Below are 16539 nucleotides of genomic sequence, written 5' to 3' on the forward strand. Positions count from 1 at the left end.
GGCCAAAGTTTTAAAAGGAGATGTGAGGGGAAAAACTGGGACAACTAAAAAAGTGCAGTAACAGTGAAAGTCTGAGAAGTGCAATAGGCTCTGTATAAATCCACAATTCATCACCCTGGGGACATTTGAAAGTGGAAGTAATTGTAGAAAAGTAAAAGGTAAGTCTTCAATGGATGTTGACTAAGTTAATTCCAGTGGGATTAATTTTACTTACATCAATGAAAATCTAACTCTCACCAGTGTGGGTTGATGGCTCTGGTGAGAAGGTAGTAGTGTCAACTTGCTGTATCATTAAACTATATTATTTTGTCTCTATAATTGTCCAAAATCTCATATTTTTCACCTGTTTTGATTAGATTTAGCTTTTTGTCTGTATCGAGGTGGTGTGAATGACTGAAACTTTGAACAGAGTCCACTTATTTATTCTTGATTTCCATATGGAAAAATGCACGCTTATATATCAAGTAGAGCCCATAGAAGTATTGGGGCGAAAGAGCAGATCTTGGCAGTGAGCACTTTCCTCATGATCACTATTCTGTGCTTAGATCCCTGCAGAGGGGCATGTGTATTTGTTTGACTTCTAAGGAGATCAAGCAGCAAAAGGACACTGACATCTTTCATGTGATGTCTTGTTGGTAAAGATCCTAAATGATCTCACAATGTGTAGAGAGGGTCAAAACAAACGTGATGCCAGGAACAGCTCCAGGGTGCTGCAGTCCAGCACGGGCAGGGGATTTGCACAGGAACAAAAGCAGGAACAGAGTTGAGATCCCTGGGTCTCTCCACAAAGACAGGGCTCCCTAAGGCAGTCACCTACACACTCCAGGTTTTCCTTCCCACATGCTGGCTGCAGCATCAGGAGTGCTGCATGAAGCTGCCATTGCTCTGTGCAAACAAACTGCAGTTCCATCACTGCTCGATCTGCTGGGCTTGGGGCACGACTGCAGCATGAGCCCAGAAGTGAACTGCACTCCACTGGGGCCAGCCAGCTGCTGCCCTCCTGTTCCTCTGAGGAATCCTCTCCTGTTGGATGCCATGTGGCTCCCTGTGCTCAGCCACACCTAGTGAGGGACCCAGCTGTGTTCCCTGTCTCTCACTGTCATGCCCTGGAGCTTGGAACAGAGCAGAGATTATTTTCCTGGATGAACAGTACCCAGTGTTCGTTGGGGAAACGCCTGGGAGGGTGTCCCATCCTAGGGAAGCTGCTGAAGGCAAGTGCCCAGAGGAAGGGGACAGGGATACTTCTGGCATCCTGGAGTGGGAGAGAACTGAAACAGGTTTTGCAATGTAATTGAAAGTGGGATACTTCAAGTGAATTCCTCCATCCATGTGCCTCCCTCAGCTCAGCTCTCTGTACTTCTCTCTTTTTTGAACCAGCACCAACATCGCTAACTTGCAAATTTTCATAGGAAAATTTGATTAAAATAACCAGAAATCAAGGACCTCTGTCTTCACATCCCCTTCTATTGCTTCTTGTGATTGTTTGAGTTGATTTTTACCCTCCTTGCTCCTCTAGATGCTGTCACAGCTTTAATGCATCAGTACAAAGCTTAGGCAACCTCACCAGTCAGTAATTCTGCCTCGGGGCAGCAGGGGCCTCAGCAGGTGTTACTTGCTGGAAGGAGAGATTTCACTTGGGTTAGGCTAATGGGAAGAACAGCTGATGTTGGCAGTGGGACTGGAGGAAGATGGTGGTCCCATGCACATTGGGGTTGGCTAATGCTGTCAGTGGAAAATGTCCCTCTTTTGGAATCCATCTTGTAAGTAAACCCACCTTCACTATTAGTTTGTATCATGACAGGAAAAGAAACTCCTACATAAGAGACACTTCTTGTCCTTTGCTTATGTAAGTCAGAGCTATGGCTTCTGGGCTCTCACTGAATGCCTCCTTTTCGCTGTACTTTTCCAGCTCATTTGATACAGTTTTGAATTGTGGGTTGTTGGAGGTTTTTTTAAGGTTTTTAAAAAAAGATATATTAATTACACAAATGCTTGGTGGAGAGCAATGCTCATGTCAAAAGGTTTAAGCTTTGGGTTTAATTTGGATGAATGCCTGAAATTTAGCTCTGAACCAGTGACAGTCTTTGAATTTATAAATAATAATATCCACCTGAGATTCTGGTCCAAAGCAAGAGCAAGACTTTTATTCTGTTCATGTTCCTCATCTCTGCTTATCACTATAGCAAATTAGGCCTTTTCAGGCAAGCAACAAGTGGTATGACTAACAACCTTGTAGGGCTCATTCTTTCTTCCCAGCTGCTGCACTGAGAACAGCCAAGGCCTGGCCATTCCAGCCAAGGACTTAAAAAAAATATATTTTTGAGGACTCTTGCAAATTTTAATACAATTATTTTTGTTTGGGAGTTTTTCTGCTCTTGTCTGACCCAGATTAACCAAGCAGAGGGAACAGGTTCAGGATCCTTCCTATTCCCCAAAACAGCAGGGTGAGTGAGAGTCTATTACAAGTATTTAACCACAGAAGTCAGTGCCCGGGAACAAAGTGATCAAATAAGATAAATTGGAGTGATAAATCAGCTGAAGGCATGACAATAGCATAGGATTAACACTTTAGTTATGATAAAATTGTAGAAGTTAAAATGTTCATGCATTTAGAAATTAGGAATTTATGTTTTCTTGCCATCTTGATTAGGATTTAGAAATGACATTGAACAGGTAAGTGAAATCTGGATTTAGGATTTTGTATAAGACAAAATTAGGTAACTCAGCGGGGATTTTTTTCTGACTAATTGGTGGGACTGTGGGTAGAAATGTCTGTGGTATTGTGTGCTGTGTAAGCAAGCTGTGTGCTTACTGCACTCGCTCTTCCCCGAAATCGTGTTTGCTGATTCCTGTTCCAACACAGATAAAGTCATGCTGCAATCTCTTGGTAACACAAGGTCTGGGTAGACTTGGGAATTCTCACCTTATGGTAGAGTCAGAAATATCACCAAGGCAGGGCATTTTTTGCTAGTTGGGGGATTCTGTTTCCAGTGTAAAGACAGGACAGACACAATGTCTGTTTGTGCCTCCATCACACTTGGTGTGAGCACAGGGCTGAAGGTGCCCAGCTGTGCAGGAACCTTCTTTCACCTGCTACAGGGGAGCAGAATGGGGAGCTTCTTTTCATACCCACCCATGACTGAATACTGCCAGTATTTAATACTTGTATTGAATCTCAGATAATTGCTAGAGTGCTGAACTGCTGTCTCAACTTATCCACACACAATTAATAATATTGATCACCCTACACTGACCTTGAGAGTTAATAACTGTTTTTTCCCTTAGTTTCCCTTGATGAATGGTGTTTTCTACATGCCAACTTATAATTTTGTCAAGGTGTCAGATCCTGCAGACATTGAAATGCAAAAGCATTGCTTTCTGCAATGTTATTTTCTTTGGAACCAATAAGAATATTTATGTCTAGGCTGAGAAAAAGAAGCACATTTTTATTTTTACAGGATTTTGCCTGGGGGAAGCCTATACAAATACTTACGTAATAGCCAACTTACTTGAAATCCATGTAGGATACCTGCACAAAGATTTGAGGCTCCAAAAGTCAGGCCTTATTTTCTCCATCAAATAATTAGGTGGTTTTTTTCTTCATCTAATAATAAAGTGTTTCTGTTTTTCCCAAAAAATCCTTTCCCATAGTAAGCACCCTGGTTAAGAAACAGAGAGATAATTGAGGCAATTTATCTGTCTTATCTCATTTGGAGAGACCCTTAGAAGTCTTTTAGCTCTGGGTAGTCTGAACAACATCTTTTTCCCGATTACCTTGAACAAACTGAAGAATTTATTTATGGTTATCTTTTACTAATAGGCTCCCCTGCTTACCTAATCCTCATCTTACTAGTATGATCTGATAATGAATCAACAGCACTGCTCCTGTTTTGTATGACATTTTTTTTCTCAGGCTCCTGCTGCACTATGTGCCTTTTTGCTTGTGCATATCCCCCTGCTGGGATCCCTAACAGAGGGATCAGAGCCACTGCAGGCCTGGAAACAGAGAATGTAGCAAAAAAGGTTCTGCTAAAGTCTTTGAAATATTTTTATTCTCTGCTGCAGAGAAAATCAAACAGATTTGGAATGTGTGAAGTGGCACTCCCAGCCCAGAGCTTGGCATCACTGAGGAAAGCTTTGCAGTACTGTATTATCCAAGAGATGTGTAGGGAGGAATTCTGGGGAAAGAAATCTGCCTCCACATGGGTTTTCTCACAGCAGCACTAACACTCAGTGGTGGAGCAGTACGTGGGAATGGTGTGTGATAATCTCACTGCTCCTTCTGCAGAGCAAATGGAGCACATTGTCCCAGCACAGCCACCACTCAGCACTTCAGCACTGATTTACCTTCCCCACGGACACGTATAGCTGTCCCCCTCCTTTGGACAACTGGCATCATCTGGAGACACCTTATCTTTGAAAAAAGCATCTTGACAAACTCTTCAAACGCTGCCTCTTTCCTGCATTTGTACTCATTCACCTCTCCCCCCATTACATCCTCAGCTAAAGCAGATTATTGCAAAATCCATTTAAAAAACACAGCAGTTTTATACTGAAAGATATCTAGAGGGCAGCAAATCCAGAGGGAAATCTCATCCTTCAGTGCAAACAAAACTTTCTCTTTTATTTAATTTCTCAAAAATCAAACACAGAGTTACATAAAAGTGTTTTTTTTTTCTTCTCTCTACAAAGCAGCAAGAATAATAGGGTATCTCTATAAGGTTGAGATATAATCATACCTGGGAGAAAATTTTTAATTTGATTAAAGCTTTCAGTACTGGGCAAAGCCTCTAAATTCAGGTGTGAGCTATGAAGAAACTGTTTGGCCATCCATAATCCCATCTGAAAGCAAATGTATTTTTAGAGTATTGCTGTGTGACATGGAATGCTCCTGAGTTATTTGCATATAACTATGTTTGTTGTGAAGAATATATTTAATTTGGCATCAGGATTGTGTTATTGATTGCAATTTCATTCTCCTTCATGTTTGGTTCAAGTTGTAGTTGGCCAAACAGCAGCTGGGTTCCATTTAACTGTTGGCAATAGAAATCAAGGCTTCTGTGACATCTTGCTTAATTGCATACTGCCTTTTTCAGCACATTTTGACACTCTTTGAGAAGTGTTTCTGCAATTACCCTTCCTAAATTTCATCACTAAATGTTGATGTATACAGTAATAGGGATGCTGGAAACCCCTATCTCTTGTCCCTAACGTCTCATGTTTGGAACTTGGCCATCAAGAAGTTATCAGAATGCTTAAAAAAAAGGAGAAAGTTTAAAAATAGCCATGCTAATGGTTTGAGTTTTTACTCAATTTTTGAAACTCTTCACCTGAATTGTGTATTAAAAATGGCATCTGCATGTTGAAAGATGTAAGTAGAGGCAAATCAGTCCAGGTTTTTGTGGATGCTGTCAGTAACCACAGGGAAAACCAGATAGGTTCCTTTGAGCATACTTGGGAGTACCAGTGTCTAAATGTCAGCAGGGACATGTCCCATTCCCCACTTTCTGAAGCTGCAAATTGGGGTTAATGAACTGACCTCTGTTGGTCTGAGGTTTACTTTTGCATTTACTGGTGAAAAATATGGTATGCGAGTGGGTGATTCTAGTGGTCAAGGGGCAACATGTTTGCATTGAAATAGGACAGGATGTATTCAGGAGAGAGGAGGGTTGGGACTGTGTGATGGCTTTTTTTACTGGAGACCATACCTGAAATTAGAAGGATTTATGTGGTACCTGATAGCATTTATGGCAAAGGCCATACAAGAACACAGGCAATTTCCTGCTAATTGCTTTTCTTATGATGTACAACCCCCTTTCCTGTCTCAGACATGTGGTGATTTTGCACAGTTAGTGTTATATTAGAATTGAAATAGCAGGGAATTTTTGTCACTAGAACAGTCAGTCATTACTGACTATCCAAAAGGCATCACCTTCCTTACTACCTCTGCTATCTCTGAGCATCTCTGTGCTTCCTCTGCAGGAAGGGAAGGCTCCCTTTCCTCCTTCATCTTCACTAGACTGTTCCTTTTGGCTGGGGTAATTGTTTATAATGTGGGTGGTTTTCTGAAGCAGCCGCAGGTTGTGAGGTGCTGGGTCACAATGATGCACTGCCAAAGCCAGCTGGCCTGCTGCTGCTAAGGGTCATAGAATGGGTAGGCTTGGAAGAGACCTTAAAGGTCATCCCACTCCAACCCCTCTGGCAGGGGGATTCAGCTGGCCTTCAGGGCTGCATTTAATAGCAATATATGACTGCTTTTTTTGTCTATTTGTATTGTGTGTACCCTGCCCTGTGAGTAGTGGCTATATCTGAGCCATGAGATGTTAAACTCTTCTGGACTCCTCTGGTCGCTCAGAAAACTCTGGCTGCTCTGAGCTTCATAGATGAAATATAAACACCATTTACATCTACTCAAAATCTGAATTGAACTTGAAATTTCTGTTCAGTCCGGTGGTGAATGTAGCTACTGTTAAATTGCTCCATTAAGTATAAAGCAAAGTTTAATCTGCTGTGTTTTACTTTTGTAAAATGCTTCTAAGCACTGGTAAAGTTCCTTTTTATTGTGTTCCTTTGACTTGATAGAAAACTTTGTCCCAATTAAAAAAAAGAAAAAAAGAATTAAAATACCCATGGAAGAAACACGAAGGTTCAAAAAAGAGAGAAGAAAGGAGGAACATTACCTGGAAGAATTAAGAGGAGCAACACTGGAGCAACTTCCTCTTTTGCCTTTTCCTTTCCAAAGGAAAAAAGTGGTCAAAGAGCTTGGTCAAAGAGCCCCACTAAGCAGATTACCTCAACTACTTGTGGAAAAGACTACAAATGCAATCCAGAAAGGCAATTACTTTTTTTTTTTTTCCTTCATTCAGATAGAATTTTTCAGCTTCTAACATGGAGTTAATTGCCTCTTTTTTTTCCCTCCTTTTTTCTTGTAATGGTCCTTTGCATAGGTTTAGTCATCCTTGAGGGCAGCTGCTCCAAGTATACAGCAATTGCCAGATGATTACCTCTTTAATGTTTTCACTGAGTACTTTGCTGGTTAACCTCCTTAACTGGAGAGCTGCTTATTGTTATTTATGTCTTGTCAGCATAGAGGTTCATTAAGCATCGGTAAATGACATGTTTTCATATCTGCTGACACCAGAAATGCAATATGATCAATTGCAAATTGACTTCAGTGCAGCAATAGAGTGCATTTAACACACATCAGTGGATCATTTGTACAAGCAGAGCTCGAATTTTTATGGCTGTTTATGTCTCTCTAATACCCAAGTATAAATTCTCCCAAGCCAAGCGATTCTTAGTAAAACCAAATGCAAAACTCTGTCCAACAAGTGACCGTGTATCCAGGCTGGGTCTGAGCACAGGAAGTTTCTGGATGGCAGGAAGCTGAAAGTGGTGGAACAGCCCTGATTGTCTCAGCTATGCCAGGAGGCACAGATGGGCTGGGGCATCTCTTGTGAGCCTTCCCTCCCTTCCCCAGTGCTTTCCCTCACTTGCTGCCTTGCACTGGCTCCTGCCCACATCCCAGGGAAGGTCTGGAGACGGCTTTGTGTGTGTGTGTGTGTGTGATGCCCAAAAGCTGAGCTGATGACACCTCTGTGCCCAGGTCCCGTGGGGCAGGGGATGTCAGTGATGGGGAGTCAAGAGCTTCCAGTCTCCCAGGGGCCAGTGGTGTTTCACTGCTCACACTCTTGGCAAGGGGGCTGAGCTCATGGCAGGCTGGGTCCAAAGTGCTGCTGTCTGGTGTTGCTGCAACAGCAGCTCCTGAGGAAGCTATCCTGGCTTTTAGTGGCTCCAGTCCATAGTTAAACTGAGCCTTGGGGCCAGAGGGCAGGGCCCTGGAATCTGTCCCGCTGCACAGGGTGATGGAGCACCCACTGCAATAGCACTGGCAGGCACTGGGCATTTCCAAGGCCTGGGGTAGTGATCTTCCCTATCAGTGCTTGGATTTCCTCTCTAGGATGAGCTATGACCCCATGCCAAAGGCAACTAAAAAACCAGTGGCTGTAACCCTTCAGCTTGTCCCCTGCCCAAAACTGTTCATTCACTTACACTGGCTGATTGTCCCTCACTGGAGTACAGGCTCTCCATCTTGTTTCCTTCTGGCCAAAATTTCTAGGAACTACTGATATTTCTGTAGTTCTGGGACTGCTCCTCCCTGTACCAGTGTACTTGGATTGGAGTATGTCACCTTCACAGACATCTCTGAATTTCTAGACCTCTATCTTTAGAAATTTGTCTCAATGGCAGAGGTGAAATTTTCAACTCTGCAGATCCAGGCAGATTATACAGTAAAGATTTGCCTTCAGAACTAGGAAAAGCATATGGTTATCTTTATTAAAAAAAACCCAACAAACAAAACCAAAACCAGCAACAACAAAAAAACCAACCCAACCCCCCCCCCCAAAACCAAAAAAAGCAAGAAAACCCCCCCAAACCAACCAACCAACCAACCAACCAACCAACCAACCAACCAAACCAACAAAAAAAAAAACAAAAAAAAAAACCACCCAAAACCCCAACAACAAAACAACTCCATAATCGCAGAAGAAAAACCAAAACACCTTTTTGAGAAAAGTTTTTTATTTCAAAGCATCATCAAGTTTCAATTCAACAAAACACTGTAAAATAAAAGAAAACCATGAATGCAGGCAGCAGCCCTGGGAGCATTCAGGGCTGATTTACTATGCCAGGACATATCTCCTGTAGAGTTAGATTATTATTTTTCTCTACTGTTCTGTCACACATTGTTTCATGTCTGAGATTCCTCACTAGCAAATGAGCAAAGGCAGAAAGGGTTTACTCACATTAAATCCATTATTTTATGTACTGGAGAAAAAAAAAGAAAAAAAAGGCTTGCATTGAAATCTCTTTGGAAAGAAAGTAAGTTCTTACATTGTTTTAATTGGGGTAGCTTTGGCAATTTGCAATCTATACATAAGTCAAAATATTTTGACATTCATCTGGAGTATCTGACTCTCAGCTTATGCTTTTCTTCTGTTGGAATATTTGAAATATGCTCATGGCTTTATATGCTACAATAACTTTCTTGTTTTGTCTTATGAAAAAGAAATTAAACCTCAGATTGTCTTTTCTGTACAGAAAAGATAGGAGCTTCTGATCTAATCTGTTTGATTAGTGACCTTCCTGAAGAAAACTGTCATCTTCCTTATTATACTTATTCTCACTGAATATCCCCAACCATATTTGCTCATGGGCTGCTGAAGTACTGCTTGTGTTTGCTCCCTGTTGATTGGAACATGTGAAACAACCTTGTTTTAGCACTAGGAATAACAGAATGCTGAATTAATATTATGGCCCTCTAACAAAATTGCTTTGATGTAAGATTCCAATATCCTTATTTTGTTACAGAGCCATAATACTTGTTTAGCATTCTGTTATTCATGTGCTGTGATGATATTGATGGACTTAGTAGGAGTCCAGCTATGGAGCTCATGCTGGGGTAGAGTCAGACAAATTAAGGCAAATTTTAGTCCAAGTTTAAGACTATAAGGTGGAGCAGATGGCAGAGCTGGTTATTTCAATCTTTGTTATCAACATGCTGGTTGTCCCTGCACCTTTTTCCTGACTGTTGGTTTTTATCACAGTGCAAGGCCAGATCCTGCCCTGGGGAAATCTGCAGTGTACTGGCAGCACAAGCTGCAAACTGTGTCTTAATAAGGTGTGCTTTTAACAAAAAGCACCCTTTGGTCACAAAATTGGAATTTTTGTTTAAGGAAAGCAATTACAAATTTGATGAAGGATAGAAAGATGAAGGAAAATGGGCTAAGAGAGCTTTGAGTGTCTAAGCACAGTGTGGTGATTCCACTAAATCTTGATAATTTAACCAAATTCTGCTTGTGCACACAGGTATGAACAACAATTAAAAGGAAAGAAGAAAGAAAGAACAACTGCTCTCCATGTCTTCAGATAGCACACACGTTCTTTATAAAATTCATGTAGAGCTATAGTATATAAAATATGGTATGCACTAAGCCAGTAATAACCAAACAATTTGATATCATGTGAAGTTTTACTATTTCTCTTTAATTTCTTAAAATCAATTAAAATGTAATTTTATTTCAAGAACATTGAACAATAATTTATAGAGAACTATAACTCTGGATGGTGATGCCCACTAACAACAAAATGCAAGAAAACAAGATCCCAGAGCTCTTCGGGGTGATCTCTTAAAATCTGCTGGAGATGTGCTGGGGTCAGGCTTTCTCAGAGGCACTGCAGATTGCATTTCTGCCATCTCTGGCTATCCAATCAGCAGTGCCAGGCTGTAAGACATAGAAATGCTTTTCCTGCAGACTGCCTCAAGATCCCAGGTGCTGTGCAGACAGAGGAAGCTGCCCCTGACATCCTCTGCAGAGACCACTGTGGTCCAGCAAAGGGATTGGGGCAGAGATGTATCACTGCCCAGCTGGCTGTGTGTGTTCAGACACTGCTGCCCATCCCAGAGCTACAGCCAGAAGCACTGGCCCAGCCAGGGGTACAGGAGAACATGGAGCTGGAGCCAAGCAGAAGGCTGTTGTGCTGCTCTGCATGGCTCCTCTGGTTTTGATAGACAGGGATCTGAGTATTAATGTTACACATAGTTGCAAAGATGAGGACAAAAATTGACCAGAAATACCAAAAGGACCAGTATTTCATTAAGGAGGATAGATTTATTGACTGTCTAGACCAAAGGTAGTATTGTATTCACACTTTAAAAGTTTTAATTAAGGTTTACACTTACACTGTCTAGCCATTCCCAGGTTAGTTTTATGAAAACATTAACCTTGACATTTTGACAACTTTTTTCCTTACATTTAGTCTCTCATTTAAAATTGTTTTCATTGTCTGTGCTTTAGTGATTCCCTTGGTCCACTTACACAACCAAGCCCTTTGAAGAGTGACAGCTCAGCGTGCCCAGTGGCAGCTCCCAGCACAGCACTTAATTCTCAGTTCACCTGAGCAGGGGAGCTCTGCCTCTGTGGCCCTGCACCAGCATCACACCGAGTTTTGCAGGCAGAAATGTGAAGTTTGCCTACATTTGCACAGTGCACCTGTGAGAACAGCACCGTGTGCCTTCACAGCCTGTGGGATCAGGGGCTGGCAGAGGATGTGGGGCTCTTCCTCACCTTGGTGCCTTGGCAGGAACTCCTGCTGTGCCTCCTGCCATCTGCCATCACACACACACACACACACACACACACACACACACACACGCACACACACACACACACACACACACAAGTCCTGTGCCTCCCAGGGCAGTCTGTTTCTCTAGAAGATGCTTCAGCTTCTGCATGGGAGGCCCCAAGCAGTCCCCAGTAGCTTCTGTCCTGTGCTGGGATCAAGCAGTACAGCATGCAAAGATGCCTGGCAGTGCCACATGTTGATTTGGAAAGTCCAATTCAGCATTGCTGTATCAGGAAATGCCCCAAATCACCTAAGAATTACTGCAAGTCATGCTTAAAGCTTTCTGCCCCAGCTCTCTGAAGATATTTAGGCAGAAATGAGTGTAAACTGTGTATGTTTACAGTGATGCAGGGAGGTGCTGTGAAAGTCCTATAGGAATGTTTCCATGGCTGACACCAATAAATAAACCCTTACATTTTGCTGGTGTATTTCTTCTCAGCTGCTTTCTCTGCAAAACTGCTGTGGTTATTAACTCTTTGGAGCTCACAGGGGATGAACCAAGACATTTGGGTGTTAATGGCAGCACTTTGATAGACAAGTGGAGAGAGGAAAGTTGTCTCTCCCCAGGGAAACAGGAGAACACATCGACTCTTAAGAAAGGAATAACCTTCACCTCTGCATCCCTGCATATCTTTGTTTAAGATTGCATTGCTTTGGGGAAATTCCATTCCAATCCCACTGACTGCATGTGAGAAACTGGTCTTTCAATTTCAGTGGAAAATAGGAAAATGAAGGGGTTTGTTGTTAGAAACAACAGAGAAAAACTGGTAAGATGGCATAATTCAGACCAAGCTCCTATGAAAGGAAGGAAATGTTGCAGAAAGAAATTGCCAGAGAACAGAAATGCCTGCAGAGAAGCAGGAATGTAAATAGTGTGGTTGAGCCCAACCTTTCCTGTAAAAGATTCCTACATGTCCTCCTGTTTCTCTTTCAAGTCTTGTCCGGCATGTTGACTGGATAAATTGAGTTCCCTCTGGTTCCAGCGGTAGGAGTTCAAGATGAGAGCACTGAGTCGCTTGTCTTACCAAAGGTGATTTTCTAACTCAAGTGTGATCAGAAACTAAACATTTTACAAAGTAGGGCTGCCCAAAATCCGAGATTCTGCCTCATGTAAGGCCAAGGGGGAAGGAAGGTTGGGACTGCATTTTTAATACTGTTTGGAAATCCAGGTTCCCAAGACAGGCGATGCACATCCTTGTGAGCAGCGAGGAGAGTGCCTGACCCCGTGTCACCGTTTCCCTGCTGGAGATGGTGACAACATGTTTGTAGCAGTAACACAGTCCCTGCTCCCAGGCTGGGGGGAGGCAATGGGGACCTGAGGAACCAAACAAACACCACTTTTACTCCTCAACAGCAAATACATCTCCCTGTTTGCATAAAGTGAGCATCTGAGGATTATCTGGAAAATGTGGGATTTTGGTACTGGAATTAGAGTTTAGAGAAAATCTGATGAAGCAAGTAGTGTATAGGGCTTGACATAAAATAGGCCTGGTAATGAAACTGATAAGAGAAACACCCTTGGGAATCCTAGAATAGAACTTCTCATTGATCTCTTCTGGCACTGAGAAAGAAAAATGCAGGTCTACACATTGACAAGCACTATGTGAGGAAAAAAATTAGATTACACTCCGGTGATAATCCCAAATCAAAAGGAGCTCAGAAAAAGAGAAGTGTCTAAGCCTTCTTGTTTGTAACTGAAATTTACAATCATGGATGTCATTCCCTGAGGACATGACTGTATTGATAATTTCAATCATTAAATTTAAAAGGAAAAAAAAACAACCCAGGAGAACATATACACTGAGTTATCAATAAATTGTTTTCTTTGCCATGCAAAAGAAGGAAAAGAAGGAAAATACTGCCCAAAACCTTTTTGATTTTTAATTCTGTAGCATCCTAAGGTAATGCTCTGTGTCAGAAATGTAAATATTTTCCTCAGAGGAAAATATTTTTCTAATCACTCTGAAGATTAATCAATGGTACTGATTTACCATTAAAATTTCTTTATTATTTATTAACAGTTTATTAACACTAGAAAAATCTAATCTGTTTTTTCGCATTTGTTTTGTTTACTAACTTCACCTACATTGGATTGCAAAATTTGGCCCAGCAAACCCTCTTTTCAACACATTTGACCCTCACTGATAAGAGCATTGATTTTGTTTTAGGAACCTGGCCTGGCATTTAAGTCTACAGTATCTGATTCCCTTCTCTGACACAAACCTTGTGTATGAATTTGGGGGCTTCATTTTCTTTTTTGTAAAATATAACTTTTGGGAAGAGAGTTCCCCAGCTTCATCCTCCTAAGAGCTAGAATTATTCTTCTAGTTTATAGGATGGATGTGATTTGGGTAAGTTTTTATACAATACCTTTATCTAAATATCTCTATTAAATTAAACAATCTTTTCCTCTCATGGTAGTTAGTTCTTGGATGCTTTACAGACTGCAATTTTCTCTTCTATAAGTCTGTGTTTTATTGTGCAAGACAAGATTTCCAGCCTTCTGTCATGAGAAAATGCTCCTCTGATCACCTCCCTAAGCCCCTCCACGCCTCTCTCTTGATGTGAGCTCTTGTGTGCAGTATCCAGATGGGATTTCTCTCTATTTTGTGTAAGAAGTTCCAGTAGGAAATTTTGCAGAAATGCTGGTCCTCTCAAAGAAAAAAAATCTTTCTGAGCCTGTTCACTTATAAAAATACATAGGACATGTGCTTGTGGTATCCCAACACCATGTCTGTCAGTCTGTCCTTTACTCCTAACACACAAGGAAGGTCCAGCTGAACAGCCAGCATTTCGGGTGGCACAGCTTAAGTAAAATACAACATCAAACAGTATGGGAAAAAAAAAAACCCAACCAAAACAAAAAACCAAAACCAAAACCAAAAGCGTGTGAGTTGCTGTACAGCTATTATTTAATAAGAGTGTTAACCAAGAAAACGCTTGAAAGCATTTTGTGGTTTGAGCATGGAACACCTTTTTTGCGTTGCTCTCCCCTCTGTCCTTGTCCCCATGTCCATGTTCTGCTCCCCAGTAGCTGCTGCCTGCAGGAACACTCTCAGTAGATGCAAAACTGGCTCACCCTAGGGCTGGAGGGAGCAGCCCTTCATGGCATCCTGGCAGGGACAGGACCCATGAAAGCAGGAGGCTGCTGAGGAGGAGCCAGGATGAAGGTGCAGCTGGTGAGAAGGGCTGCCCTCCTGCAGCCCCAGCTCTGCTGGGTGCCTCTGGCTCTGTGAGTCTGCTCTGTGCAGGGGAAACCTGAGGGGATGCACTTCAATGCAGTTTGCAGGGCAGAATTGATAGTTCTGGTCTGGAGCAAACGCCAGTCCCCGAGACAGGCATGACCCACCTTGCTGCTGGTGTGATGTGGGGCTGGGATGAAGGGGAAATGTCAGGGACAGAAGTTGTCAGAGGGGGCTTCACAGATGGCTGATACTCCTGGGATTTAACTGAGGATACACAAAATGCAGCAGCTGTGAGCAACTGCACTCAGTCTCTGTGCAAAACTCTTTCACAAAAAGACACTGCCTAGTGATTGCTGCTCTGATTTTCTTTTTTTCTAAAGGTTGTTTTGCACTTATAGCTTGTGAACTGATCTGGTTTAGACTTTAAGATGCTAGCATTATGTCTCCAGATTGAAGCATTTTGTTGTGTCACTCCTTGTTTCTAGTGCCAAGATCACAGTCAGAAGGGAGTCGCCCAGGAAGATTTGTTCATGCAGCTAAGCTGACTTCCATGGATAAAGTTCAAAACAGAAAAGGTCAGTTTTACATATGTAATTTTGTTTATGTTTAGTTTTCTGACTTATCAGGAGGAGTCTTTGTGAAATAATACAAAAAGAATTTTTGTTTGCTTTTTGTTATTTGTGTAAAATACTCTATAGAAATAAGGCTTTTCCTGAAGTTCTCTAGAAACAAGCCAAACACACTTAAACTTGAAAAAAAAAAGTGAGATGAATGAGGTGAGGCTCTGGTATATCTAGTCTTTTGGCTTACTCCTAACTTTAGAGGTACACAAAGCTTTATTTTATTGGGAAGATTTAAAGCAGAGCTCCAAACTGGCTGCTAGAAGTTTTAGTCTTTTAACATGCCTCTGTCCATCTCATTTCTATTTTAACCCTCCTCTTTTTGTGTTTTTTTTTAATCTAAGCAGTGGGTCTCCCAGGCTGGCTTTAGGACTTTGCAGGATCTTGAGCTAATAGTTTGCCAATGCCTGTGAATATCTCAAATTTTCAGAGAAGCTTGTTGGGTTGGAATTTTGCTTCTTGAAAAGGAAGGCTCAGGTGCTTACCAAAAGGTTTCTGCCTTGTGACTGTTTCAGATTCACTGTAGTCTCTCCTTGATCTACATAACTATCTCACAAAAGCAATATTTAGAATATGTGTGGCTCAAATTCCTGCATTTTTTAATATCAAAAATGAATACATTTTGTTTGTCCCTTTTGATCTGATCCAAAAGGTTCCCATGGGGTTTAGATCAGGTGTTTTAGGACAAACCATGTTCTGACTCATAGAGTTAATGGAATTAACTTGGGAAGGTTTTAGTCTGCTTTTAAGTCTCTGGTTTAAAAATACTTACTTTAGTAGGGAGGAAACTGGAGTTGCCTGTTTTTTAGGAGTGCTTTATTACTGTTACCCTCACTCCTAATCAGATTGCTCTTCAGTACTTAGCTGCATCTTTGTGCTGACATTAAATAAACATAAGACCCCACTTGGAAACAAAGATAGTATTTTGCTTTCTGGATCCTGCTCTAGATAAAGGATAAAAGGATAAAAGTTCCTGGGTACCTTGCACTCCCAGGTATCTAATACCAGCAACACTGCACCACAAGATGAATGCACCTGACCCCAGGTAGAACAAAACTGCACTTTTTGTCCTTGAATATGAAAATTATTCCTCTGTGGCAGGAGCTTATATAAAATATGTTTCCTGGTTCTCTTTTCATGCCATCAACTCTTTCTTCTTCCACTAACAGAATAAAGAATAAAGGTCAGAAAAAATGGATACTAAATTGCAGTTGTGAATACAAACACAAACTTTATTTGTATGACTGCCTCTTTTGCAGAAACCTCTACCCACAAAGTCAAAATTGAGGCCAAAATGTCTCAGAAAAGAGCAATTATCCTAAGTCTTGGCCCATTGTTCATGTCTTTTCCAGGCCAAGCAATTCTTTGCTACTGAATTATTTACTGAGAAGGAGAATCAGCTTTATTCATCAGAGGAGCATTAGAATCCAACAGGACTGTGAATACATATTTAAAATGTTTACTAGTGTGCTTGAGGATATTCATTTAAAGCCTTTAGAGACTAGCTTGTTCATTACAACTTCAAATGAGGTTTACCCCGTTTT

General features: G+C 41.5%; 1 protein-coding gene across 2 annotated transcripts in view; it reads left to right on the forward strand.

The window, feature by feature from the left end:
* The window catches only part of LOC128936249 (protein TUNAR), a 160736-nt gene that overhangs the window by 9300 nt on the left and 134897 nt on the right, over window positions 1–16539 (forward strand). The window contains exon 2 of one of the 2 annotated variants that reach the window (XM_054275023.1): window positions 14861–14950. The exons of the other annotated variant lie outside the window; for it this stretch is intronic. The gene's annotated coding sequence lies outside the window, so the exon portion shown is untranslated. The remainder of the gene's footprint in view (window positions 1–14860; window positions 14951–16539) is intronic. 2 annotated transcript variants of the gene reach the window in all.

Source organism: Melozone crissalis, unplaced genomic scaffold, assembly GCF_028551555.1.
Source record: "Melozone crissalis strain CALT ecotype California unplaced genomic scaffold, PUWL_Pcris_2 ptg000018l_1, whole genome shotgun sequence".
NCBI lineage: Eukaryota > Metazoa > Chordata > Aves > Passeriformes > Passerellidae > Melozone > Melozone crissalis.